Source organism: Schistocerca americana, chromosome 7 (assembly GCF_021461395.2).
Source record: "Schistocerca americana isolate TAMUIC-IGC-003095 chromosome 7, iqSchAmer2.1, whole genome shotgun sequence".
NCBI classification, from domain to species: Eukaryota; Metazoa; Arthropoda; class Insecta; order Orthoptera; family Acrididae; genus Schistocerca; species Schistocerca americana.
The window spans coordinates 188,955,455-188,983,207 of record NC_060125.1 but is presented as its reverse complement, the minus strand read 5'-3'; positions in this window follow the sequence as shown (position 1 = coordinate 188,983,207).

Here is a 27,753-nt window from a genome sequence, read left to right as displayed (position 1 = left end):
TCCTACAATTACCCTCAGCAATTACGGCAACTACACTACTGTCCATTAAAATTGCTACCCCAGCAAGATGACGTGCTACAGACGCCAAATTTAACCGACAGGAAGAAAATGCTGTGATATGCAAATGATTAGCTTTTCGGAGCATTCACACAAGGCTGGCGCCGGTGGCGACACCTAAAACGAGCTGACATGAGGAATGTTTCCAACTGATTTCTCATACACAAACAGCAGTTGACAGGCGCTGCCTGGTGAAACGTTGTTGTGATGCCTCGTGTTAGGAGGAGAAATGCGTACCATCACATTTCCGACTTTGACAAAGGTTGAATTGTAGCCTATCGCGATTGCGGTTTATCGTATCGCGACATTGCTGCTCGCGTTGGTCGAGATCCAATGACTGTTAGCAGAATATGAAATCGGTGGGTTCAGGAGGGTAATACGAAACGCCGTTCAGGATCCCAACGGCCTCGTATCACTAGCAGTCGTGATGACAGGCATCTTATCTGAATGGCTGTAACAGATCGTGCAGTCACGTCTCGATCCCTGAGTCAACAGATGGGGACGTTTGCAAGACAACAACCACGACGTTTGCAGCAGCATGGACTATCAGCTCGGAGACCATGGCTACGGTTACTCTAGACGCTGCATCACATACAGGAGCGCATGCGATGGTGTACTAAACGACGAACCTGGGTGCACAGATGACAAAACGTCATTTTTTGAATCCAGGTTCTGTTTAAGGCATCATGATGGTCGCATCCGTGTTTGGCGACATCGCGGTGAACGCACATTGGAAGAGTGGGAAGCGTGTATTCGTCATCGCCATACTCACGTATCATCCAGCGTGATAGTATGGGGTGCCATTGGTTACACGTCTCGGTCACCTCTTGTTCGCATTGACGGCACTCTGAACAGTGGACGTTAGATTTCAGATGTGTTGCGACCCGTGGCACTACATTCGATCCCTGCGAAACCCTACATTTCAGCAGGTTATTGCACGGCCGCGTGTTACAGGTCCTGTACGGGCCTTTCTGGATAAAGAAAATGTTCGACTGCTGCCCTGGCCAGCACATTCTCCAGATCTCTCACCAATTGAAAACGCCTGGTCAGTGGTGGCCGAGCAACTGGCTCGCCACAATACGCCAGTCACTACTTTTGATGAACTGTGTTATCGTGTTGAAGCTGAATGGGCAGCTGTTCCTGTAAACGCCATCCAAGCTCTGTTTGACTCAATGCTCAGGCGTATCAAGGCCGTTATTATGGCCAGTGGTGGTTGTTCTGGGTACTGATTTCTCAGGATCTATGCACATTGTGTGAAAATCCAATCCCATGTCGGTTCTAGTATAATATATTTGTCCAATGAATACCAGTTTTTCATCTGCATTTCTTCTTGGTGTAGCAATTTTAATGGCCAGTAGTGTAAAATGTCCGTGATTTTTATAGTTCGTCACTCAAAGATATAAGAGCAAGGACTATGGTCCACTACAATACTTCGTTACAGTCATTCAAACTGTGTACGCTTTTATTTTCAGAAAGCTAAGTGTCCAGCCCAATTCTTATATTCAATTTGCCGTCCCTTCGTATAGTCCACAGATAAAATTATCACATATTCGGCATGTACTAGAATTTAATACTGAGTTAACTGTAGTTAATTTTCTTGCAGTTTAAGGAAAGCTCCCTGATCATTTCCGTAGCATGTCACACGGAAATGCCCGCTATATCGCACGCTGCAGCTACGCAGACTTATTCAGAGCGCAGAAAACAAGATAAGAGAATTAAAAATACTCGCGGATGGTTTATATAGTAGAATTGAGAAACAAAAGTAGCCGCGTTAAACCCTTTTTGATATCCCTGAAGCACTACTTAGCTGCCCGGGTTATTCTTATGAGATATTATATATCGATAATTTTAATTAAAACTTTTCCAATGCTGTTAATTATTATCGATATTATCGATCACCTCTCGCCTACAGTCTTAATTAAAAGAGCTGTTATAACTGTTTAGATGTCCTCCTTTAACTCGACCTGTTGGCGATACCAAACACCCGAGTGGTAGTCAAGAATGGGTCGCACCAGCGTTCTGTGTATAGTGTTCCAAAATTCTCCCAAGGACTTACCGTCCTTACGTGCTCGTTCCGTTTCATAATGTTTTATAACGTTCCGCCTAGTCTTTTAACCGATGTGGTTGTGTGAAGCAGTACACTTCTGATACTGTATTCCGAAGTTGCGGATTTGTTTTCCGTACTCATCTGCATTAACTTAGATTTCTTTACATTGTGAACAAGCTGTCATTCATCACACCAACCAGAAATTTTGTCCAAATCATCTCACATTCGCCTACAGTCAATCAACGACGCCTGTTTCGCGTACACCACAATGCCATCAGCTAAGAGCTCCAGACCGCTGCACACACTGCACCTAAGACAATTAGGGCGGTCTTATCACGCTTCCCTGGGGCGCTTCCGATGATACCCTTGTCTCCCATGCGCATTCACTGTTGAAGAGAGGAAGGAAGGAAGATTTGCTCTAGCATTCCTTCGACATCGAGGTTATCGCAGACTGAGGCTGAGCACAAACTCCGCTGAGGAAGGGAATCGGCCGTGCTGTTATAACAACAACGACGCTGTACTATAGTACATATAAGTAATTTTTTCCATCTGATTTTTCGATAAACTTGTGTAATTGATGTTCTGATTCCATTTCTTTTTTGTTTCATGTCATTATGTTAAGAAAACTGTAAACAAATTTCAAGGTGAATATTAATGTTTATGTCAAATGTCAAGCAATATTGTAATAGAATAGAAATGTAACAAATGTTGAAACTGTTGTAAGTTGTTTAAAATTGTAACTGTACGTCTGATCCATACGTAGGCAATGTGTTAGGATATGTAGAATGCAAAACCTCGGGTGAATACCCCGTCTGTAAGGGAGCGGTAAAAGGTGGATGGCAGGCGAGCGCGGGAAAATGCACGCCGGCACTGCACGGCACAACGGGCTCAGCAGTAGTAGTTGGAGTTTGGCACTGGTTTGAGCAACACCTTCTGGAGCGAGGAGGCTCTCCTGGAAGACATAGCTTCACTGAGCCTCGGGTATGCCGTTCCAACGCCTACACTGCATGGCAAAATTCCATAGGCACTAAATGGAAAAGTATTGCGAACTAAGAAGAATTAAAGTGCCGATACGTCAAGAGCCATAGCTGTGGTTGTATGTGTGCCTCGTCATCTCGCCGCCCGCCAACCGCCGCATCGATACTAGCAGGTTGAAACTCTTAGTACTGTATTTGTATGGATCAGAGAGTGAAATGTGCAATAATGAACAAAATTTTACCGGAACTTTCCCATCATTTGATTATCCTCACAACTAACCTAGACAGGGTCCTCTCCAAATGTTGTGCAATCCGAGTGTCCCGAAATGAAAATTAAAATGTGTGTTAATAATAACTATTCGCAGAACTAGCTGTGTTAGAATGGTGTTTAAAGAAATGTTTTCTTAACGAACCAGTAAATGAATAACGAAGGTCTAACGGAGTTGAAAGGTAACTTTAGTATTGATATAGTAATGAAGTTTATTATTTCGATACAGATTTAAAGGCATTTAAATGAGCAGTAAATAAGATGGAAAGAGTAGTAACTTTTAAACTGGAAATCTTGAACGCATAATAAACTCAGTAATCAATTTTTTAAATACAGCGATCATAACAGTCTCAGGGTCCCCCTTCATTCATTTGATTTCCGAAATGTTCTAAATTGGTTTGACCCGCAAAAGTTAAAGTCAATATAAAAATCAAAATTTATCAGCGTTTATCTTTAATCAAAATTGACATATTGTGTGTGTGGGGCATGAAAGTAGAATTTCTAGGGTAACCTATGCCCGATTTTAATCACATTAATAGACAGTATAAAGTTTTGTAGTATACATTATAGTGTAGAGTTATGTATTAATGGTTTTTTCCATATCAGTACAGAACCTGAAACTATCAGTTCAATAGATTTTCTGATTCTAAAATTCTACTATATTGTGCAGTGGTACTACTTGTTGTTTTGCATGAATATATACCAACTTATACAGGGAAAAAACTCAGTTAATGCCTAATTAGGCTGGCTACCGTATTATTATCTAATTGGTAGCATCTTCTGGGTTGCTTTTGATCCATCCTGACGTGTAATTGCATTTCGAACTTACTTGACGGATCATTGTTATTACAGAGTTGGTGTAAGTCCGATTTGCCACCATTCAGGTACACGCGGTCGATATCTATACGAAAATCCTTTCGCATAAGGTGAACCCCGCTCACTTTTCATATCACAGGCTTTAACGAGTACCTGTCACGCGGAGGTTACACTGTTTCAGAGGAACCATACCCGCATATGCATGGAGCGATTTAGGTGAATCACGGAAAATACAAACGAGATGGCCGGTCGCGGGTTTAAACCGTCGTCCTCCCGAATCCGAGTCCAGCTTGCTAAACTCACGTACTGGGTTGTATTATTTAAGAAGTATTGGAACCACTGCAATATCTGGGAACCAGTACAGTATTCACGTACCGTAGCTAACAGTCTGCGGTGGGACTCTGCGTTACACGTTTTTCGGAGATCTAGGAATATGGAATCTGCTTGTTACCCTTCACCCACAGTTAGTAGAATATTATGTGACAAATGGGCGAACTTAGTTTCGGCCGAGCGGTGGTTAGAATCGTGTAGATTTGTGAACAAGATAGTTAAAAATCCGTCTCAATCTAATTTTCTATTAGCACTGGGAAAATGTTCGAGAATTCTCCAGTAAACTGATGTTAAGGATATTGGACTGTAATGTCCGTCCTTTTAGCCTTATCAGACACAATGGCGGAAAAAATCGAAGTACCAAAAAATTAATTAATGTAGAGTAATGAAATTCCGGGAACACATTTCTCTAGACAATATATGCAAGTGATTAACACTGCAAGATTAATGGTTAATATCAGCGCGAGATAAGCCATTGGAAATGTGAAATGGTGGTACATTATTAACCGATGTAACCGCCGAAGTGTTGAACGCAAGCATGCTGATGTGAATGCCTTGTGTTGTGCAGGTGGTGGAGTTAATTTGTGGGATGGACTTTCATACCTGTTGCACTTGGTCGGTCATTACAGGAACGGTTAATGCTGGTTGTCGACCGATGATGTCCCGTAAGAGCTCGACTGGAGACAGATCTGGTGATCGAGCAGACCAATACAACATGTCGACATTCTGTAGACCATGTTGGGTTACAAGAGCGGTATGTGGGAGAGCGTTATCCTGTTGGAAATCGTCGCCTGGAATCTTGTTCATGAATGGCAGCACAACAGATCGAATCACCAGTTGACGTACAGGCTTGCAGTCAGGGTTCTTGGGTGTTGTCGCTCTCGTACGAAATCGCATCCCACATCATAACTCCAATTGTAAGTCTAACGTGTGTAGCATTTAGACAGGTTGGTTGTAGGCCCTCAGCTGGCCTACTCCTAACCAACACACGACCATCTGTGGCACCGAGGCAGCACCATCTTTGATCAGAAAATACAACTGACCTCCATACTGCCCTCCAATGATTTCTCTCTTGACACCTCTAAAGTCGGAAACGTCGGTGGTTTAGGGTCAGTAGAATTCACACTGCATAGCGTTCGGCTCGGAATTGTCCTTTAAGTAAGCGATTTGTAACACCTCAACTCTTTTTCTTTAGCACTTCGTTGTTACGGTATTTGTACAAGTCCCCAGTACTTTTTTTTTCCCTTAATTCCATTCTGTTCTAATCAGTTACAAGTCCAAAAATATTTATTGGTATTTTTCCTTCGAATATGAAGTTTATCTTTATCTTTATATCTAAATATTAGTGCTTCACATTCGTATAATGTTACCAGAACAACAGCTGATTGATACAAGCGAGTTTTGAAGTTAGTGAAAGCGATCTTTTCCTTAAGATATTGATGCAACTAAATAGCGTTTTATTCGCAGTTGTGACGTCTATTTCTATACAGATTCTGTTGTCTTTACTCAAAAGACTCACCAAGCACATGAAGTTTGTCCAACTGAAATGAAAGATGCATTGCTTCGGATTTTCTTACTTCCAGTATAATCGTGTTTTCTCAGCGATTTTGTAATAAGCTTGCATCATTAGGACTAATTATGTTTTTGAACTGCTTATTAATGCTACATCATCAGCACTAAGCAAGTCTAGTGATGGTCACCCTCTTGTGTACTTTGTGGATTAGTTTTTGGTAATTTCCCTACCAACTTTCTCCATATGCGGTTACATAAAGTAGATGAAATCGCCTCCCCTTGTCTTAGTCCAACGTAAACCTTAAAATTTTCAATTTGTACTACAGGTGCCTTTGTACGACAGCAAATTTCGTCCATACACATTTTAACTAATCTCATTAACTTTGATGGTATTTCAGATTCCTTCATTATACTTAGGAGTGTCTGTTGGTGTATGCAGTCATATGCTTTCTTGAAATCTGAAAGCAGTATGTGGCCATCTATAATGAATTCCCACACCTTCCCAATTATTTTTCTTAGAGTGAGTAGATAATCTACTGTGGATCTACTTCAGCGGAAACCGTACAGCTAGTCGCCAATTAATTCCTCAGCCATGCAGATCAGCCTGTTTATTGGATAAATCGATACGATTTGAAATGTGAGCACCAGTCAAGCAATTCCTTTGTAATTATCGTACACAAGGGTAAAATTTTTCTTAAATATGGGGCGCATAATTGCGATTTTCCAGTCTGTAGGTATGTATTCTGTGTTTACTCACACACGAATATCGCAAATTGTTTTAGGCATTATTTACCGAACTTCTCAAATTTTTGGTGTACTTGTGGTGTCTCCTATAACAATTCTAAGATTTCGTATCGTGTAAGATATTTCCACATACGAGGCCTGTTCAGAAAGTAACCTCCGATAGATTGCCAAATTGAAACCACAGTGAACATCAGAAATGTTTTACTTGTAACAATTAGCTACACCTTTCAGCTACTTCTCTACGTAGTCGCCGTTCTGACTTAGACTTTTGTCATAGCGTTGTACCAACTTTTCAATAGCCTCATCATAGAAGGCAGCCGCCAGTGCTTTCCGCCAATTCTCCACGCTGGCCTACACCTCGTTGTCTGTGTCAAAATGTTGTCTTCAAAGACAGCGGTTCATGTGACCAGAGATGAAACTCAGGAGGAGACAATTGCGGACTGTATTGTGGGTAATCTCACATTTCCATTTGAAAACGATGCAGGAGCATCTTCATTGCCCCTGCAGAATGCGGCTGAGAATTGTCTTGAAGAAGAAACAGCACGACAGTTATGTAATGTTAGCTGCATAGCTTCAGGCGAAATTTCTCACCAGGCCCTCGTACTTGGCGGCAGACACTATTTTCTAGACATCTTTACGCACTCACTGCGAGCTCAGAAATGAGAAGAGCGACGTGATGCTAACTGGGGTTATACTAGAGACACTACCCAACACATCTGTGCAAAGCTTTATCGGATTTTCATAGTCGTTTCCATTTCGCGACCGATCGGAGCTTACTTTCTGAACGCCCCTCGTAATTCGTGCTCTCTCACTGACATGTTTCCATTTCTCCATATGTCTTTCTTTATGAGTTACTTCAAATAGAGCCGGCCGAAGTGGCCGGGCGGTTAAAGGCGCTGCAGTCTGGAACCGCAAGACCGCTACGGTCGCAGGTTCGAATCCTGCCTCGGGCATGGATGTTTGTGATGTCCTTAGGTTAGTTAGGTTTAACTAGTTCTAAGTTATAGGGGACTAATGACCTCAGCAGTTGAGTCCCATAGTGCTCAGAGCCATTTGAACCATTTGAACTTCAAATAAAAGTCTACCGATACTACCGGCTTTCTAACTCCGCTACATGTCTACGGAGCCCTGGCAGTGAATAAATGAATGGCGATTCGTTGGGCGAGGCGTCTGTCATCTTCGCAAAGTAACGCAGAACTGTCCTGTTTCTTCGTGTCGGCAGGTCGCACGCAGCACTGACTCCAACAGTGCTACGGGTACGGGTACTTCCATTGTATGGGACAGACGGATCACATTCAAACACCTCGTTGCCCAACTGTACGTCTCTGTTGTTAGTGCTGACACACTCGTTCACCAGTTGGGGTACTCAAAGGTGTATGGAAGCTGCGTTCTTCGCAACATGACAAAAGGCCATAAAGACCAACGAAGCACTACCAGTGCGGAAACGCTTGCGGTAACGTGGATAACTGTGACAGTTGTTGTCGAATATCATCACAGGCGTTGAAATATGGGCGCGTCACTTCGAACTGGAAACAAAGTGACTCACAGTTCTCCTCCGAAGAAAAATTCAGTCTCATTCTGAAGCGGTAAAGTCATGACGACGATCTTCCGGCCCACGGAAAGGGGTTATTCTGTTTGATGTAATCCCTCATGGTGCAACGACTAACTGTGGAGTGTACTGTGCTACTCTCAGGAAGCTGAAGAAAACGACTTCAGCGTATTCGCTGACACAAAAAATACAAATGAACTACTCCTTCCAGAATGAACTTTTCACTCTGCAGCGGAGTGTACACCGATATGAAACTTCCTGGCAGATTAAAACTGTGTGCCGGACCGAGACTCGAATTCAGGTCCTTTGTCTTTCTTGGGCAACTTCTCCTTCTTTATGATAAAGGAAAACTACGTACAAGTCTGGGTTCCTGATAGGAGCTTACAAAACGTCATTGTTCCCCCCTCGTCGGCCGTATAGCCTGGTTCTCGCACCTTTCGCCTTCTATCTGTGTGGCCCAGTGAAGAATGTACTGCGCTGGAAGCAGCACCTAAATGATGAGGAGGTTAATGATGCAGGAAAACGTTGGCTCCGACGTCGACCAGTAGGGTGATGCCACGTGGGCGTGTAGGCTCTCTCAGTAAGGCGGAGTAAGGCCGTCGCAGTGAACGGAGATTAAAAAAGGATTTTATAGCCAAAAGAGTGAGGAATAATATGATGTATTAGAATGCTGAATAAAATCAAACTGTCTTCAGAAAAAAAAGTGTTGCATTACTTATTGAACGCGCCTCGTAGGTTTGAAGGGATGGAAATTAAGGTAGAATTGTTAAATGAGGAAGCTACGGCTAAAAAAGAAGGAAACTTGGTTGTAATAGTACAGCGAGTGCCCATAACAACAAACGTAGACTTTTTGTTGCTTTAGTAGGTACGCCGTTAATTGTCTTTTATAGCTAGAGACGTTGTTCAGTTGTTTGATATAACGAGGGAGATCATTACTGAGTTACTGTTATTAACAAAATGGTTTCGAGAATGCGGCTGAGTGCTGGCGTAGATCAGAAACGATTTTTCTCTGAAGGGACCAAGTGTTTCTGCTGTGTTACTCAGAAAAGAGCGTTAAGGCCGAAGTGAGTACTGTGTACGTTGTTAAGATGGTAGAAGAGACTGAATGCGTGGAAATCTCTACGCTTTTCTGCACATAGCCTGGATTGCACCATCCGAGAAATACGTCATGGAGGAAATAAAAATTCCAAGAATACACTCCTCGAACAAGATTTCAGGTGGATAAAAACAACACATTACAAAACGTTCGGCATCGTTAAAATATTTTAAAACATAAATCCCCTTGTGCAACAGGCTATGTCCTGATGTACAGCGTGCTTTATGTTTTTAGACAGTTTTAGCGATGAGGAACTGTATATAATTTGCTTTTTTTATCGACTTGAAATCTTGTGCGCGATGTCAGGGTGAAATGAACATGTTTCACAACAAAAGATTTTAAAACCTGAAGAGGACATCGTAGTATGTTGAAACCGTTGCCTTAAATAAAACATTATGCGATCTTTGCTGTTGAATGGTTTTTAATAATCAAACAGATCGCCCCTCATTTCTCGCAAAATGAGAAAATGTAGGGAAAGTTCTCCATGGCATTCGTAATTCTCAGAAAAACTGCACTGCCCAAAATTTGAGCTTGTGGCACAGCTCGAGGAAGCATTCCCAGCCGGAAAGTACTGCTCAAAAAATGTTCTTTGTATCTTTCCTACTTCCTCCTTGCCCTGACATTACAGTTTTCCCTTCAGATTACTGCAAGTAATCCACACAAGTAAAGAAGTAAACACGTAAACGTAAACTCCGTTCACAGCGCTGGCGGGCCTTTAGGTACAGATCAACCGCAGTGTCGTTCTGTGTCTTATGGCGTCATGGGATACTGTATGGAATGCTCTAACGGGCACTGTCACTTTTCGTGACCTCCTACGCCGTGAAGCAGCTCCTCAGTCGCCTTCACGAGGCCTAATTGCACCCTGTACCAGTCCTCCCATCAAGGGAAATTTCTCGCCATACCGGGATTCGAACAAGGGTACTCAGTATGAGAGTCAGCCGCGCTGATCACTCATATACAGAGGCGAACAGAGACGTGAAGAGGGTAAGCAATCACGGTTCAAATGGTTCAAATGGCTCTGGGCACTATGGGACTTAACATCTATGGTCATCAGTCCCCTAGAACTTAGAACTACTTAAACTTAACTAACCTAAGGACAGCACACAACACCCAGCCATCACGAGGCAGAGAAAATCCCTGACCCCGCCGGGAATCGAACCCGGGAACCCGGGCGTGGGAAGCGAGAACGCTACCGCACGACCACGAGATGCGGGCAGCAATCACGGTGAACAACGACGTACCAGCAGAGAGAGTGCAGAAAAATGAACCCATCTTATCACGACCGTAAGTCTCCCAAACTATCTTAAGCAACAGTTGGTGTCTATGCTCGCGCGAGGAATTTAGTGTCTGTTCTTAGGCAGCTGTGCCTACTAGCTCTCAATAAAGATTACCGGAATTGAACTTACTAACATAAATTCTGTGAGTTTCACTTTTACAGTTTTGTACGGGCTATCCTGATACATTATGATCTTTACAGTTCGTCTCTGTATTCGCTCGACGTCTGCTATCACACGTATTGGTAAGGACTCCAGCGGTCAAACAGTGCTTTCTCAAGTACGCGGCTTCTTTGCACAAACACTGTACTTTCCGCGATTTCTCACAAACACTCTAAGTGTAAGCTCTGAGCGCGTAAACGAAAACAAAATCAAGGTACTGTAACAGTTTACGTGAAATTTGGTGTATTCGCAAAGCGATTGATGGAAATGGAAGTGATCGTATGGCACTACTGTAAAAGAACCTGTTGCTAAGGTTTCCAGGTCTAAAAATAAAAAAAGCGGGTTTGGCGTTTTATTTAACCGAACATTTTAACGAACATTTTAAACAGAAATAGGCCGGCCGCTGTGACCGAGCGGTTCTAGGCGCTTCAGTCTGGAACCGCGGGACAGCTACGGTCGCAGGTTCGGATCCTGCCTCGGGCATGGATGTGTGTGATGTCCTTAGGTTAGTTAGGTTTAAGTAGTTCTAACTTCTAGGGAACTGATGACCGCAGATGTTAAGTCCCTTAGTACCCAAAGCCACTTGAACCATTTAAACAGAAATAGAATTATATATGTGGTGTCTGTTTTTTCGGAACTGTCCAAAAGAACTGACTCCATTTTGATCCTGCAGCCACTATGAATCAAGACGCAAACGAATTAAAGGCATTAGCTGAAAGTAGGAACTGATTTACGTCAAGGGCAAGTCGATAATTTGTGCAGGACCGGGATAAGATTCCAGGTCTCCTGATTACTAGGAAGATGCACTGACAACTAATCCATCCAAACACAGTGTTCACCACTGCTGCATGGACTAATCTAGCGTGTTTCCCGTCAGACGCAAATTCTCCGCTCATACCCCACATTACTGATGTAATGCCATTGTTCATTAGCCTCATTGCTCATTGCACTTCAACGATTCTCGTATGAGTAAGTTGAGAGCTTGGGCCTGACGGGAGACGTGGTAGGGTAGTCCATGCAGGCGTGGTGACCAATGTGTCTGGATGGTACAATGGTCAGCGCATATGCAAGTAAGGAGAAGACCTGGGTTCGATTTCCTGTTCAGCACAACTTTACAACTTGCCCCACTGATATAAATCAGTGTCTCATGGCAACAAATGTCTGATTGCTTTGTGTCTTGAGTAATAATGACTGCAGGATCAAAAAGGTGTCGGCTCTTTCGCACTTGTCTGACAGGGCACACCACATATACAATTAAGGGGATGACAGCCAATCATCCCTTCAGTGCAGATGCGTACCAAGCTCAAACTCTTACAGGAATCAGTGATATGCCATGAGTAATGGGGTTAATGAGCAGGGGCCTACCTCGATGGCGTTTCGCATAAGCTGAGAATTTGCGTCTGACGGTAGGCATGCAAGAGTAGTCCGTGCTGTCGTGGCGACCGCTGTGTCCAGATGGCATAGTGGTCATCATATGTGCCTAATAAGGAAGAAACCTCGGTTGGAATCCTGATCTGGCACAAATTTTCAACTTTCCCCATTGATATAAATCAGTGACCACTAGCAGGTAATGTCCTTGATTCTTTGTGTCTTGAAAAACCGAGTTAGGTTGGTTTTCTCAGTCATTTATTAGTAATCACTAATAGTCAGTTTTTTTGCGATATCAGCCTTAAACGTGCTTAAACTTAAAATAGCAGTCAGTAAACATTCTTCATCAAACAAAATAAGCAATTAGCTATTCTTCCAACGAAAAAGAAAAGTCATTCAACAACTTTGGTCATTTCAGCTAGACATGTAAAGAAATTATTAATACCTGTAGTTAGCCGGCCGAATGGCCGAGCGGTTCTAGACGCTACAGTCTGGAACCGCGCGACCGCTACGGTCGCAGGTTCGAATCCTGCCTCGGGCACGGATGTGTGTGATGTCCTTAGGTTCAGTTAGGTTCAAGTAGTTCTAAGTTCTAGGCGACTGATGACCTCACAAGTTAAGTTCCATAGTGCTCAGAGCCATTTGAACCTGTAGTTAAGTTTACGGATCTCCATCTTATTTCATAGATGAGGGACCTCAGCTGATGATATGTATGAGAAAAGTGTCCACCACAGCTCTATCTTGAGAATATCTATATTCTATCGGTTAGTTTCAGTTGCACATTACCGCTATCTTCAGCCCCACCACGGCCAAAAGAGTATTTGATTTCGTTGGCTTATGTACTGTGGGGTCCTTGTTACTAGCACATGTGGGCTAGCTCTCATCAGTTGTCTCTACTCGGCACTGTGTTGTCTCCAATGCAATCTGGGGGAAGATCACACAGTGTCGAGTATAGACTCCTGATGAAAGCTAGTCCAAGTGTGCTAATAACAAAGATCCTACAGTAAATGCGCCACGGAATCCAAATACTCTCTTGGCAATGGTGGAGCCTGATGATGTAGGTAATGTCCCGCCGAAACGAGTCGTGTTGTAGAATAAAGACATTGTCAGGATACAGCTGTGGTGGTACTTTTTCGCATATACTATAGTTCAGTATTGGCGCAGTGGGGAGGGATGGGAGGGGGGATTTCCCATCGGCTGATCAACACATTATTACTCAGTCGCTCTGCGCAGCGCATACCGTGGTTGTGACCCTGTGTGTTAGGCTCGTTCGGCCTACAAAGAAAAACGTAGAACACACACATAGCGATAACGTTGGCCGGTATGTCTGTGTACATCCTAATGGTATGTCTCCTTTTCCTCCACTATACTACTAAGCCCTTCTGTGGGTAAATGCCCTCATCACGTTCGGAGTTCTATGGATTTCGTAAAACGTCTCGAGAACTTCAAGCTGAAAGACAGATATCCTGGTGAGTTTTGACGTTGTCTCGATATTCACCAGGGTGCATCTTCGAGAGTCAGTTGAGCTCATTGCACAGAAATTTGACGAGAATACGACCGACCTTTTCAGGCACGTTCTGACCTCCACGTATTTTCTGTTTAATGGAGAATACTATGAGCAAACAGAAGGAGTCGTAATGGGGAGCCCACTTTCGCCTGTTGCCGCGGATTTCTATATGGAGTATTTCGAGGAGGAAGCTTTGCCATCATCCAAATGGAAACCTACTTGTTTTCTACGTTATGTTGATGACACGTTCGTGATATGGGCCATGGGGTATGCAGGAAGAAAAGGCACACCGACCTGTATTTGCATGCAAATAGCTGCCACCACCCTTCGCAGAGGAATGGGGTACTAAAATCACTGGTGTACAGGGCGCGCACCATATCGGACGCAGAGAGTCTGTCCCACTAGCTGGAACACCTCAAAACTGTATTTCGGAGAAACGAGTACTCGGAATGGCAGATCAGACGCGCTCTCCGCCCCACCTCTACAGTACAGCGTGCGGAGATGGACGAAGTCACGGAGGAAGAGATAGCCACCGCCTATATACCGTATACTGGCGCACTATCGGGGAAAATAGGACGAATATTGAGTAGGAGCTGTCTTTTACCCGCCCAATAGTACGAGGTGCATTCAAGTTCTAAGGCCTCCGAATTTTTTTCTAATTAACTACTCACCCGAAATCGATGAAACTGGCGTTACTTCTCGACGTAATCGCCCTGCAGACGTACACATTTTTCACAACGCTGACGCCATGATTCCATGGCAGCGGCGAAGGCTTCTTTAGGAGTCTGTTTTGACCACTGGAAAATCGCTGAGGCAATAGCAGCACGGTTAGTGAATGTGCGGCCACGGAGAGTGTCTTTCATTGTTGGAAAAAGCCAAAAGTCACTAGGAGCCAGGTCAGGTGAGTAGGGAGCATGAGGAATCACTTCAAAGTTGTTATCACGAAGAAACTGTTGCGTAACGTTAGCTCGACGTGCGGGTGCGTTGTCTTGGTGAAACAGCACACGCGCAGCCCTTCCCAGACGTTTTTGTAGCAGTTCAGGAAGGAATTTGTTCTTCAAAACATTTTCGTAGGATGCACCTGTTACCGTAGTGCCCTTTGGAACGCAATGGGTAAGGATTACGCCCTCGCTGTCCCAGAACATGGACACCATCATTTTTTCAGCACTGGCGGTTACCCGAAATTTTTTTTGGTGGCGGTGAATCTGTGTGCTTCCATTGAGCTGACTGGCGCTTTGTTTCTGGATTGAAAAATTACATCCACGTCTCATCCATTGTCACAACCAACGAAAAGAAAGTCCCATTCATGCTGTCGTTGCGCATCAACATTGCTTGGCAATATGCCACATGGGCAGCCATGTGGTCGTCCGTCAGCATTTGTGGCACCCACCTGGATGACACTTTTCGCATTTTCAGGTCATCATGCAGGATTGTGTGCACAGAACCCACAGAAACGCCAACTCTGGAGGCGATCTGTTCAACAGTCATTCGGCGATCCCCCAAAACAATTCTCTCCACTTTCTCGATCATGTCAGACCGACTTGTGCGAGCCCGAGGTTGTTTCGGTTTGTTGTCACACGATGTTCTGCCTTCATTAAACTGTCACACCCACGAACGCACTTTCGACACATCCATAACTCCATCACCACATGTCTCCTTCAACTGTCGATGAATTTCAATTGGTTTCACACCACGCAAATTCAGAAAACGAATGATTGCACGCTGTTCAAGTAAGGAAAACGTCGCCATTTTAAGTATTTAAAACAGTTCTCATTCTCGGCGCTGGCGCTAAAATTCCATCTGCCGTAATGTGCTGCATCTCTGGGACGTATTGACAATGAACGCGGCCTCATTTTAAAACAACGCGCATATTTCTATCTCTTTCCAGTCCAGAGAAAAAATATCGGAGGCCTTAGAACTTGAATGCACCTCGTACATGAGCATTATTGGGAAGTGTCAAAGACGATCTTCGTTTGCGGAAAGCGGGCGTATACCAGATTCCCTGTGAGTGTGTAAAGACTTACATTGAACAGACAGTACGCACCCCAGAAAATCGTTGCCGAGAATATCAGAGACACACTCGACTTGTACCCCAACAAGAAGCAGTCGCACAGCACTGTTTGTCCGAAAATCACGAAATCACATACTAAGGTCTTGGCGCAGACATCTAAATTCTCGGACAGCGTCGTTAGAGAGGCTATCGAAATTCGTACCAGGGACGGATTCATCAACAGAGATCGCGGCTATAACCTCAGCAAGGCATGGGAACCAGCACTGAAATTAAAAAGAGGCTCAGCAGAGAAACCGAACGAGCGACCAGGGCGGACGAGGCAGTTACACCGACGCCACCACAGACGCCGACGCCAGCCTCTCAGCGACCGCGACGCACGGCCGCGATCGCGGACCACAGAGAGAACGCCTCGCGGGGGAAGGGGATTTAGGACGGCCGCCCGCCCTCAGCAGCTCAGTTCGTCAGCGGATCTGACGATGGCGACATGTCTGATCGCCGAAATATTGTGCCCGTTGGACACTATGGACCAGCAGTACACCCGTGATCTGTCCGAGCAAGAAATACGCCAGGTGAAGTTGAAGGATCACAATATTTCAAAAGAGGGACATCGCTAAACATCAACATCGTAACGCCCAAGCACTTTCACACGTATGATACTTCGTTTCTCCTTATGGTCTTCTGTTAGCCGGAGGGGAGCCCTATGGGCACATGCTTTTAAGTACCCAAATGGTGAAAGAATGTGTAAATCTGCACTACCAACAGAGGCATCCAGTGGTGCAGTGAGGTGTTTGACCGCGATCTGATAATCACATCAAATGAGAGTGCCCACATGATCCAAAATTACAGGAATCACTGCTGTGTGAAACCGGCAGGCATGCAGGGAATATGACATATTCTTGCGACCTTATTACAATGTGACATACGCCTTGTTCAATTTGCAAGGTGGCAGAATAAACGAAGGTCAGATTCACATCTTATATGAGAGCTTTATACATCGGAACGGGAAGGTGAATATGACATCTAACTTAATTCTGTATTGTACACTCCTGGAAATTGAAATAAGAACACCATGAATTCATTGTCCCAGGAAGGGGAAAGTTTATTGACACATTCCTGGGGTCAGATACATCACATGATCACACTGACAGAACCACAGGCACATAGACACAGGCAACAGAGGATGCACAATGTCGGCACCAGTACAGTGTATATCCACCTTTCGCAGTAATGCAGGCTGCTATTCTCCCATGGAGACGATCGTAGAGATGCTGGATGTAGTCCTGTGGAACGGCTTGCCATGCCATTTCCACCTTGCGCCTCAGTTGGACCAGCGTTCGTGCTGGACGTGCAGACCGCGTGAGATGACGCTTCATCCAGTCCCAAACATGCTCAATGGGGGACAGATCCGGAGATCTTGCTGGCCAGGGTAGTTGACTTACACCTTCTAGAGCACGTTGGGTGGCACGGGATACATGCGGACGTGCATTGTCCTGTTGGAACAGCAAGTTCCCTTGCCGGTCTAGGAATGGTAGAACGATGGGTTCGATGACGGTTTGGATGTACCGTGCACTATTCAGTGTCCCCTCGACGATCACCAGTAGTGTACGGCCAGTGTAGGAGATCGCTCCCCACACCATGATGCCGGGTGTTGGCCCTGTGTGCCTCGGTCGTATGCAGTCCTGATTGTGGCGCTCACCTGCACGGCGCCAAACACGCATACGACCATCTTTGGCACCAAGGCAGAAGCGACTCTCATCGCTGAAGACGACACATCTCCATTCGTCCCTCCATTCACGCCTGTCGCGACACCACTGGAGGCGGGCTGCACGATGTTGGGGCGTGAGCGGAAGACGGCCTAACGGTGTGCGGGACCGTAGCCCAGCTTCATGGAGACGGTTGCGAATGGTCCTCGCCGATACCCCAGGAGCAACAGTGTCCCTAATTTGCTGGGAAGTGGCGGTGCGGTCCCCTAAGGCACTGCATAGGATCCTACGGTCTTGGCGTGCATCTGTGCGTCGCTGCGGTCCGGTCCCAGGTCGACGGGCACGTGCACCTTCCGCCGACCACTGGCGACAACATCGATGTACTGTGGAGACCTCGCGCCCCACGTGTTGAGCAATTCTGCGGTACGTCCACCCGGCCTCCCGCATGCCCACTATACGCCCTCGCTCAAAGTCCGTCAACTGCACATACGGTTCACGTCCACGCTGTCGCGGCATGCTACCAGTGTTAAAGACTGCGATGGAGCTCCGTATGCCACGGCAAACTGGCTGACACTGACGGCGGCGGTGCACAAATGCTGCGCAGCTAGCGCCATTCGACGGCCAACACCGCGGTTTCTGGTGTGTCCGCTGTGCCGTGCGTGTGATCATTGCTTGTACAGCCCTCTCGCAGTGTCCGGAGCAAGTATGGTGGGTCTGACACACCGGTGTCAATGTGTTCTTTTTTTTCATTTCCAGGAGTGTATATCAGTATGTAATGCAAAAAAGGATGACACTCAATTGATGGTAATTAACACATTGTTTCTATAATGCATGTTTGAGTGGATGGTAAAACAAGCAGTGAGAGGCGATTTAGTTTGGAATTCAGAGGGACGAGGACAGAGGCAAAGCCACACTACAGGGGGTACCACAGAAATCAGTTAAAGAGGTGTCCCCGGCGAAAAGTCAATGACCAATCAGGTGACAGATGGGGAGAGCGAGTATAATGGCCCATCTGAGGGAGGACAGGAAAGAAAGCTTTTAGAAAACTGCATTTCGGAATTCCAAATGGTAACGAAACAAGCCCAGTGACGCATTTTCGATCACATGTCCAGCGAATGGTACACACCTGAGAGAGTCAATGTACGCTTTTAGGTGTCTGGATCTGGCAATAAACGTCCGACTGGCGAAAACACGCTAGGAAGGAGAAAAGAGCCAAAGTTTCGACGCAATTAAATGGTAGGGACCTTGCGGTTATTAGAGAGAGTTTCCAGAAAATAAGAGGAAAGCTCCTATTGGACGAAAAAATCCGCGACGTGAAGAACGAAAGATCCTAGGGGGGGAGGGGGGCAGGAGACTGTTCGGCTATGGGTAAGACAAGACAGAAATTTTCAGGAACTCTTCTCTGAACTGGCGTCAAGTACAGAATGGAGCACATAACACTCTGTACGACACAGAGACGTAATTTGTGTGAACACTGCGTTCACAGCGGCTGATATCCAGTTATAAATTAGCTGTAGCGTCGTTTAGCTCGAACTGTGGAGAAACGAACCATCCAATTAGCTAACTGTTGTTTCGAGAACTGAGAGGGCATTAAAATATGCACGCACTGCTCCAACCATATGCTTGTACATCGCCACATTCTAAGACTAGGGTTGAGTACATAATCACTCGCATAACGAGAAACATAGGGAAGAGTTAGTATTTAATGTTGTTGTGTTTAGGATTATTTCACTTTTTTATGTTGACAGGATTCGTTATCATGAGAACTGTTTTTTGTTGTCACATTGAAAACTGTGTATAAGCGTGTATTTTTGTGCTAATATTGCGACATTAAACATGGCATTTCAGCTTATACATTGTCTTCAGTTCTAGAATAAGTAAACCACAAATATTGCACCTTGCAAATCGCGACCCTGCCAGGATGGCAATTGGTCTGCCTGTACTGCAATTAGTCAAATTAGAAAGAAAAATAAAGGTTTTTGAATTTTGAAAACAATTTTTTTCATGTTCTTTTGTGACGAGGTTACCCAATGTATGTAAATGTATAGTAAACAGAATACAGTAAATGTCTGATCCAAAGTGTAGAAAGATATTTTGGAAATGGGTAGAACTTGCGATACGAGAAAGACAGAAGTTTGTTACACGATAGGAGATGGCCGAAAAACAGAGAGTATCGCAGATGGGTCAAGCTGAAGATCTTGACGAAATAGAGATTAATGTACAACATAAAGTATCAAGTGCGAGCCATCGAACGAAACGTCGTGATAGTGTAGAGGGAATGGTAGCAGTTTCACTATTGGTATCACAGTCGGAGAATGCACAAAAACGAACTAATGACGGATCTAGTGGGTCAGAAATAGAATCAGAGGACGAGCAACTGTTTTTTGTTGTCACATTGAAAATTGTGTAAAAGCGTGTATTTTTGTGCTAATATTGCGACATTAAACATGGCATTTCAACTTATACATAGTTTTCAGTCCTAGAATAAGTAAACCACAAATATTGCACCTTACAAATGGCGATCCTGTCAATTGCGCGATTTCCAAGTTGCAGTACGATAGGTTATAGACCCCAAGACAATATGAATATAATAGAAAGGCAAAACACTGGACCATTAACGTTGAACTGAATATAGTAATTTCGAACCAAATGGGACGGTTTCCAACAGAAAGAATGTAAGCGCGTCTGCACTATGCACAGAAGTCGGTGAAACGCCACGTGAAAGACGCGAACGGAAAAATTTTCATCAAATGGTGACTGGTGAAGATGGCGAAAAGTCAGACAGTGTGTTTGCAATATTGAAGCAACTCACTATGGTCGTAAATCAGACAAATGCAGGGCTAGGAGACTTAAAAACGGAAACCGTGGATTTAAAAACAGAAACAGCAAATTTAAAAATAGAAACAAAAGCAGTGTTAATGAATTTAAAAGCTGCAACAGATGCGGGGTTAGCGAATTTAAAAACGGAAAAAAATGCAAGGTTATAAGATTTAAAAACCGAAACGGTCAAATTGAAAACAGAGACAAATGCTGCCTTAAGTAGTCTTCAATTTGAAACTTACGCTGGGTTCGAAAAAGTCCGCGAATATCAGCAAAAACTACGAACAGAAGTCAATGAACAGTTTACTGAAATCCGCAGAGAGGCGAGAGACTCACGCGAGCTTACACAATCGTTAATGGCTGGACAGAAAAAGATGCGTTCTGACGTTGACCAGGTGCAGGATGCATTGTCTAACGTTAATTAAAGCATTGATAAGTTAAAACGTGAGATGTCTGGTAAGAAGCAACAACTCATGGGAGAGCTCAATGTCAGAAAACGTATCACGCGACCCGCATTAAAACGATTCGACACACGCATTGAAAATATAGTCTCGTAAAATCAGAAACAGTATGAAGACCTTCGTACAGAATCGAAACCGTGTATCGAGAACCAAATTGAAAACAGTAGCGATGTGACGGAATCAGTGGTCTCATCCGACATAATGATGGACAGGAAGCCAGAAATAAACAAGTCAGTTGTGCAATCTTACGTAGCAGTAGCGGAAACACAAAAACGTCATGAAATTGCAGTCGTATATCCACAAGAGGTTGCGTCCATATTTACGGAAGCGAAACAAAAGCAAATAGGAAAGAATAGTTAACACAGCTGAGCGAAGCAGACAAGGGAGCGAGAAACGGTAAACGGGCGCATTCCAACAGAGCGGCAGCCGACCTTCCGAATGTACGCGAGTGACGCGAGAGCAGAGCAAGCGACGGCGACACATGTTCCAATTGCGCGATTTCCAAGTTACAGTACGACAGGTTATAGACCCCAAGACAATATGAATAGAATAGAAAGGCAAAACACTGAACCATTAACGAGAAATGTAAACGAATCTTTCAGTCCGATACACGAGGAACGGTACGGTGTAAATAACTGCGCACCATCGCGTAAATACGATGCTAGATGGGACATAAATACAATGAAAGCGGGAACGGCTTACACCCACGCACATTTATAAATCAATTTCAGATCGGTTTACCAGAGCATTGGCCACTCATCCATAAACTTGATTTCATTTGTGGGCATATGGACGGCGCAATAGCGGAATCCATGCAAAGAGTAGCTGTAAAGTGTCAATCGTATGAGCAATTTAAATCCGCATTCTTGGAGCGATACTGGTCCACAGAAACACAAAATAGAATAAAGTATGAGTTATTAAAGAAAGAGTTGTTCGAAAATCCAGAAGGAAAGAAACCCGTTAGATTTTTTGAGGAAATGACAAAAAAGAATCAATGTTTAGATAATCCATACAGTGTTGGGGAACTGATACGGATGTGCACAATGAAGTTACCGTTACGTTATCAGCAGTCATTGGTTGGTAGGGCAGGAGATAATATACTAGCATTCAAAGGAATGTTAAGAGAACTTGAATTCATATTCAGTGAAGATGACACAAAGAAATAACGTACAATCAGAGAAAACAATAATACGGGGCATAACAGCAACCGATCAAGTTTTAAAATGGTTCAAATGGCTCTGAGCACTATGGGACTTAACTTCTGTGGTCATCAGTCCCCTAGAACTTAGAACTACTTAAACCTAACTAACCTAAGGACATCACACACATCCATGCCCGAGGCAGGATTCGAACCTGCGACCGTAGCAGTCGCGCGGTTCCGGACTGAGCGCCTTAACCGCGAGACCACCGCGGCCGGCATCAAGTTTTAATAATAATAATAATTCCAATGGCAATAATAACGTATGAAAAGGGATTGGTTTTGGAAGGAGTGGTAATCGCCCATGGAATAACAATAATACGAGTAATTAGGGCTTTGGAAACGCACAGATGACAAATAACAGTTATGGTTTTGGTGGGCCGCGGAATTACCATGGTGGATTTGGTTCTAGAAACTACGGTGGTAACTATGATCTGAGATACAATCGCCATGCGAACTAAGGTGGAAGGTTTAGATGTTTCCAGCAACAAAATCCAGGTTATTCAGGTGGTAATGGAATGGCCAGAACGCAGAAAGGTTGGGAAAATCATACTTCAGCGGGACAATCCACGCGAAATGAACCGGTAGAATAAGTCACGTTGAGGCCACCAAACCCAGGTAAAAGACAGAACTGACGATATGAACGGTACGGAGACCTATAGCAATACCCAAGCTAGAAGTGAAGCCCCTCCAGTACCGAAAGTAAAACATCGACATTTCGTGAAATTAGCGCCAAGCAATAGGAAGGCTACAGCGTTGAAAACGAATTCTTTTCTATATACAAAGGCCCCATGGAAGTGAAGTAGTCTATAATAATGGAATCGAATTGATGAATCCAAAAACAGGAAAATCATTGGGCTGGCACCATGTGAGTACTTAAGACTATATAAAGATTAAACAAAAGAAAAAAGAGTAACTCCACACGATAATTTAGTTGTATTAAATGTCCAGAAATCAAAGAGTATGAAAGATAGCAAAATGCAAAGAGATAAAATTTTTAATTTGTACTTATCTCAGTTAAGTAAATAAAATGAATGTTGTTAGGAAGGTAAATGGATAATATCAGGGAAATAAATATAACAAGTCGTTAGGAGGCAATAATTGGGAAAGAGAATTGAAGAAGAAACATGTTATTTCGTGGATGGAGTTAAACAGTGGGAAGAAAAACTAACCCACAAAATATTTCAATAAGGAAAAGCAAGATGAGGGAAGAAAGGAATACAGAAGATTACTATCGAGAAGACAGGGGAAAGGGAGAAGTACAACTGAGAAAAAGAAATTTTAAGCTTTAAAAACAACGCAATCGAACAATAGACAAAAGTTTTGAAAGGGAAAACATCAATAAAGCACAGCTAAAGTGTATTTTGAAGTTCTGTTACAGCTAAGGACAAAAGGAAGAGTTTGCAGAGAAAAGGACGCTGAAGTTGGAGTCAAGGTGCGAAGTTTTCAAAATAACATATTTGTAGTTAGAGAACTAAATAAAAGGGAAGTAAAATTTGATAGTCACTAACTTACTGAGGTCATCAGCATCAATTTCAGTCTTACTAAACATCGTGATGAAGATAAGCAATCCATGACCTTTATATTAAGAAAAGAACATGGGGAAAGAATGGAAAACAATATATAGGGAGAAAAAAAGCTGTTTTTGGTAGAGTAATAATACTTTTTGTAAAGCCATTAAAAGAAGTTTAATGTTTGTAAAGTTTAAGCCTAATTTAAGAGAGAAACGTTAGATATGAAGACGGCAGACAAGGTGCGGCATCATTGCGGCCAGATCGAAGACATGACTGAGGCGAGCGGTTAGGCGTGAGAGGAAGGGACACTGAGTGTGGGAGCCTGGCACGTCAGCTACGAGATGACGAAAGGCAAGGCCTTGGTGGAGGCAACGTTCCTAGACCATAACTCCTCTGTGGAAACGTTTGGAGATCTCCAACGCATCCTGGGTAGAATCAACCTGTACCATGACGTGAACTTTATTCATATGAAACCACACACAAGCGGTATAACAATGGTTTTGCGAAAGTGTTCCATATGTGGCACCTTTATGGCGAACTATTCAAAGCAGCAATATGAAGAGATAATTTATATCCACCGGACAGGAACGGAGGCGGTCATATTATGTCGACGAACAGCGGAGGCTTAAATTCAGCACAGAAGAAGAAGAAACGCATTTCTGTAGCTCAATGTGCAGAATAGCGGAAACTGTTATCAGACCATACGAAATGCGACAACTGCGAAACAATCCCTGAACACTCATGAGACGAAACAAGAACACGATGGAATGCTGTTCAATTTTTTCAGATGAACAACCGATTACAATGAAGAATACACAACAATTGCAAAGAAGACGCCATAAGAACGGATTAAACGAGAATGAGGTTAAACAGGTCTTCAATCCTACTTTCCGGTCCAAAGAAGAGCGAAGATACAACTGAGAAGACAGCAAGACGCACCAAGAGCAGAAGATGCAACGCAGAAGATTTGGAAGAAGGAAGAGCCTGTACTAGAAGAGATCAACAAAAATTTTCAAATCCCTTCCCATACAAGACCATTGTTGCATTTAACTACCAATGAAAATCCATTGCATGTAACTACCAGCGAGCATCCAATTTGTTCTAGCGATATAAACATCCCATACTCTTTATGGCAAATTGCAACACCTTCAGATGACATACCAGAAATGGAAGATAACAACTCGTATGGAAACCTAGAGACGAAGTGACCAACGATGAACAGGATTAAAGACTCGACGAAAGATGAAGAAAAGTTTATGCTGCCAAAAAGGGATCACCAGTACAACGTCACCATGGGCATATGCAACATGAAACAAAGGAAACCACGTACTCACGAAACGCTCAGACCTTCAGCAACATTTCTCTCTGCCGACCGTCATTCCATACTCAACGGAAACACGGTGAGACGCATGCCAAGCGTCGTTCCATGCTCAATAGACACACGGCGAGGCAAACGACCGACCGTCATTCCATGTTCGACGGGGACACGTCGAAACACTCGAAAAAAAGAGAAACTGACAGATTTTAATAAACCATGTTAAAGATGTAGGAGAAAGAACTGTCTGAGACAGACTACTATTCAAAAAAAGGGAAATTTTTTATTGCGTTTGAAAATATGGGAATCTGAAGATATTAGGTGTTAGCGATAGATCTTTATTAATGATGTTTTTTTATTTTACCTTGACATATCAATACTATTTTCTTATATTGCATATTTTTTCCATCACGTTTAAGTTAAGAAAATCTAATGTTAACATTTTTGGAGGGTTAATATTCTAGTGTAATGTGCTCATTAAAAATAAAGGTCAGATAAATATGAAGGGGTTTAGCTATTCCATGATATTAGTTTGAATTTTGTAGGGTAATTTATAGGAACAGAAATTTAATAAGTTTGTAAAAGACAAATTTGAAAATTTTTGTAAAGTCATAATGCATAGAGTTAATATGTTTGGGGAACATACCCATTTTAATGTATACCAGTATGCCTGTAAAGTCATGGATATGGTTGAGTTATAGATCACAGAGCTTAATTCTAAGAAATGAATGTGTATTCGATTAGGATTAGTATGAAAGCTAGAGAACAGTAACATTTGTTATAAAAGGGGAGGATAACATTAAATGAAGGTTTCCTCAACTTCAGTACATATCCATGACATTTAACATAAATTAGGTAAACAAAAGAACCTGATCAGTCTCCAAAAAGGAAATTTTTGAGATGATACAAATATATATATATATATATATATATATATATATATATATATATATATATTCAAACTATCTGAATTAGAATTAAAATTAAAAATGTAGTCCACTGTATTGAAAGAAAAAATTCTTAGATTAGTTAACTAGTATTGTATAAAAAATCAGAAAATTAGAGTCGATGTTAAATTCTAAAATTAAAAAAATCACTCTAAGAGGTTTAATCTGCAGACACACAATGAAATACAACGTAAAATAATGGCACTGAATCGAACCACTGTTTAAGCTATACAAAATATTAAAAATGGAAGTTGGTCTGTAAATACGTCAATTGCTATAATCTGCAGTTGCAACCAATGTTGCACGCACTTCAATCAATTTCTCAGCCAGTGATGGACCCAGCACAAAACTGAATGCAGAAGGAGGAGGATATGTAAGGTGGTAGAACACATAAAGGTCAGATTCACACCTTTAATGAGAGCTTTGCACATTGCAATGGGTAGATGAATTAGACACCTAACTTAATTCAGCACTAATGAGCAAATTTTCCTATCCGTATCTAATGGAAAAAGCGATGACACTCAATGTACGGTAATTAACACACCATTCCTACAATGCATGTCTGAGCAGAAGTTGAAACAAGCAGCGAGAGGCGTTTTAGTTTAGAATTCAGAGGGACGAGGGCAGAGGCAAGGCCACACTACAGGGGTACCATGTCAACGACTGACCAGGTGACTCAGACGGGGAGAGCGAGCATAAGGCCTGTCTGAGGGAGGACAGGAAAGAGAGCTTTTAGAAAATTGCATTTCGAAATGGATACGAAACAAGACCAGTGACGCATTTTCGATCACATGTCCAGCGAGTGGTACATACATGAGAGAGTTAATGTACACATTTTGGTGTATGGAACGGGCACAAAACGTCCGATTGGCGGAAACGCGCTGGGAAGGAGAAAAGAGCCGAAGTTTCGATGCGATTTAATGGTAGGGACCTTGCGATTGGTAGAGAGAGATTCCACAAAATAAGAGGAACAGTCCTATTGGTCAAAAAAAGCCGTGAAGTGAAGAACGAAAGAATCCAGGTGGGGAAACAGTTAGGTTATGAGTAAGACAAGACGGAAATTTTTGTGAACTCTTCTCTGAACCGGCGTCAAGTGCAGAACGGAGCGCATAGCGCTCTGTGTGATTCAGAGGAATAATCTGTATGAACACTGCGTTCATAGCGGCTGATATCCAGCTAGAAATTAACTGTACCATCGTTTAGCTCCAACAGTGGAGAAACTAACCAGCCAATTAGTTAATTGTTCTTGTGAGAACTGAGAGGGCGTTATATTATGCACACTGCTCGAACTATATGCGTGTATGTCGCCACATTCTAGGACTAGAGATGAATGCATGTTCTCTCGGATAACGAGGAACATAGGGAAAGTTTCAGCTGGAAAATTCAGCAAAGGTGTAATCAGTTTGTAGGAATTTCAGTGAAAGAGAGCGGCCTAGCAGACGACAGCTCATCGCAGCATAAGGTAAATACTGCGTGCAGAGGCGTATACTGGTTGGTTCACCAGGTTACACCCACTGTAAACTAGAGCGACATGGGGAATCTTTTGCTTAATTTGTCATATAACTAACCATCCACCGTAGACTTGATTGTCATCCTAAAAATAGTACTGAACTTTGAACCGGAATCGGACGATTTTCGAAATACTGACCAACATCATAATGTAAGTGTAGGAACAATTCTGTAAAGAAACTTCTAGTTAAACTTTAATATTGTCATGTTTAGGATAATTTAACCTTCTGAGTGTTAATATTTAATATTGTTGTGTTTAGTATTATTTCACTTTTTGATGCTGACAGGATACGTTATCTTGACAACTGTTTTTTGTTGTCACATTGAAAATTATGTAAAAGTGTATATTTTTGTGCTGATATTGTGACATTAAACATGGCATTTCACCTTATACATTGTCTTCAGTCCTAGAATAAGTACACCACAAATATTGCACCTTACAAATTGCCTACCATGCTTTGGTTTACTACCAAGCCTCCGAAGACATTCGGCAAGCGCCTATGAATATGTGCCTATTCTCTGGTTTTCCGCCAAAAGAAACTTTCTGCTTGGAACTCAAAACCGTTAT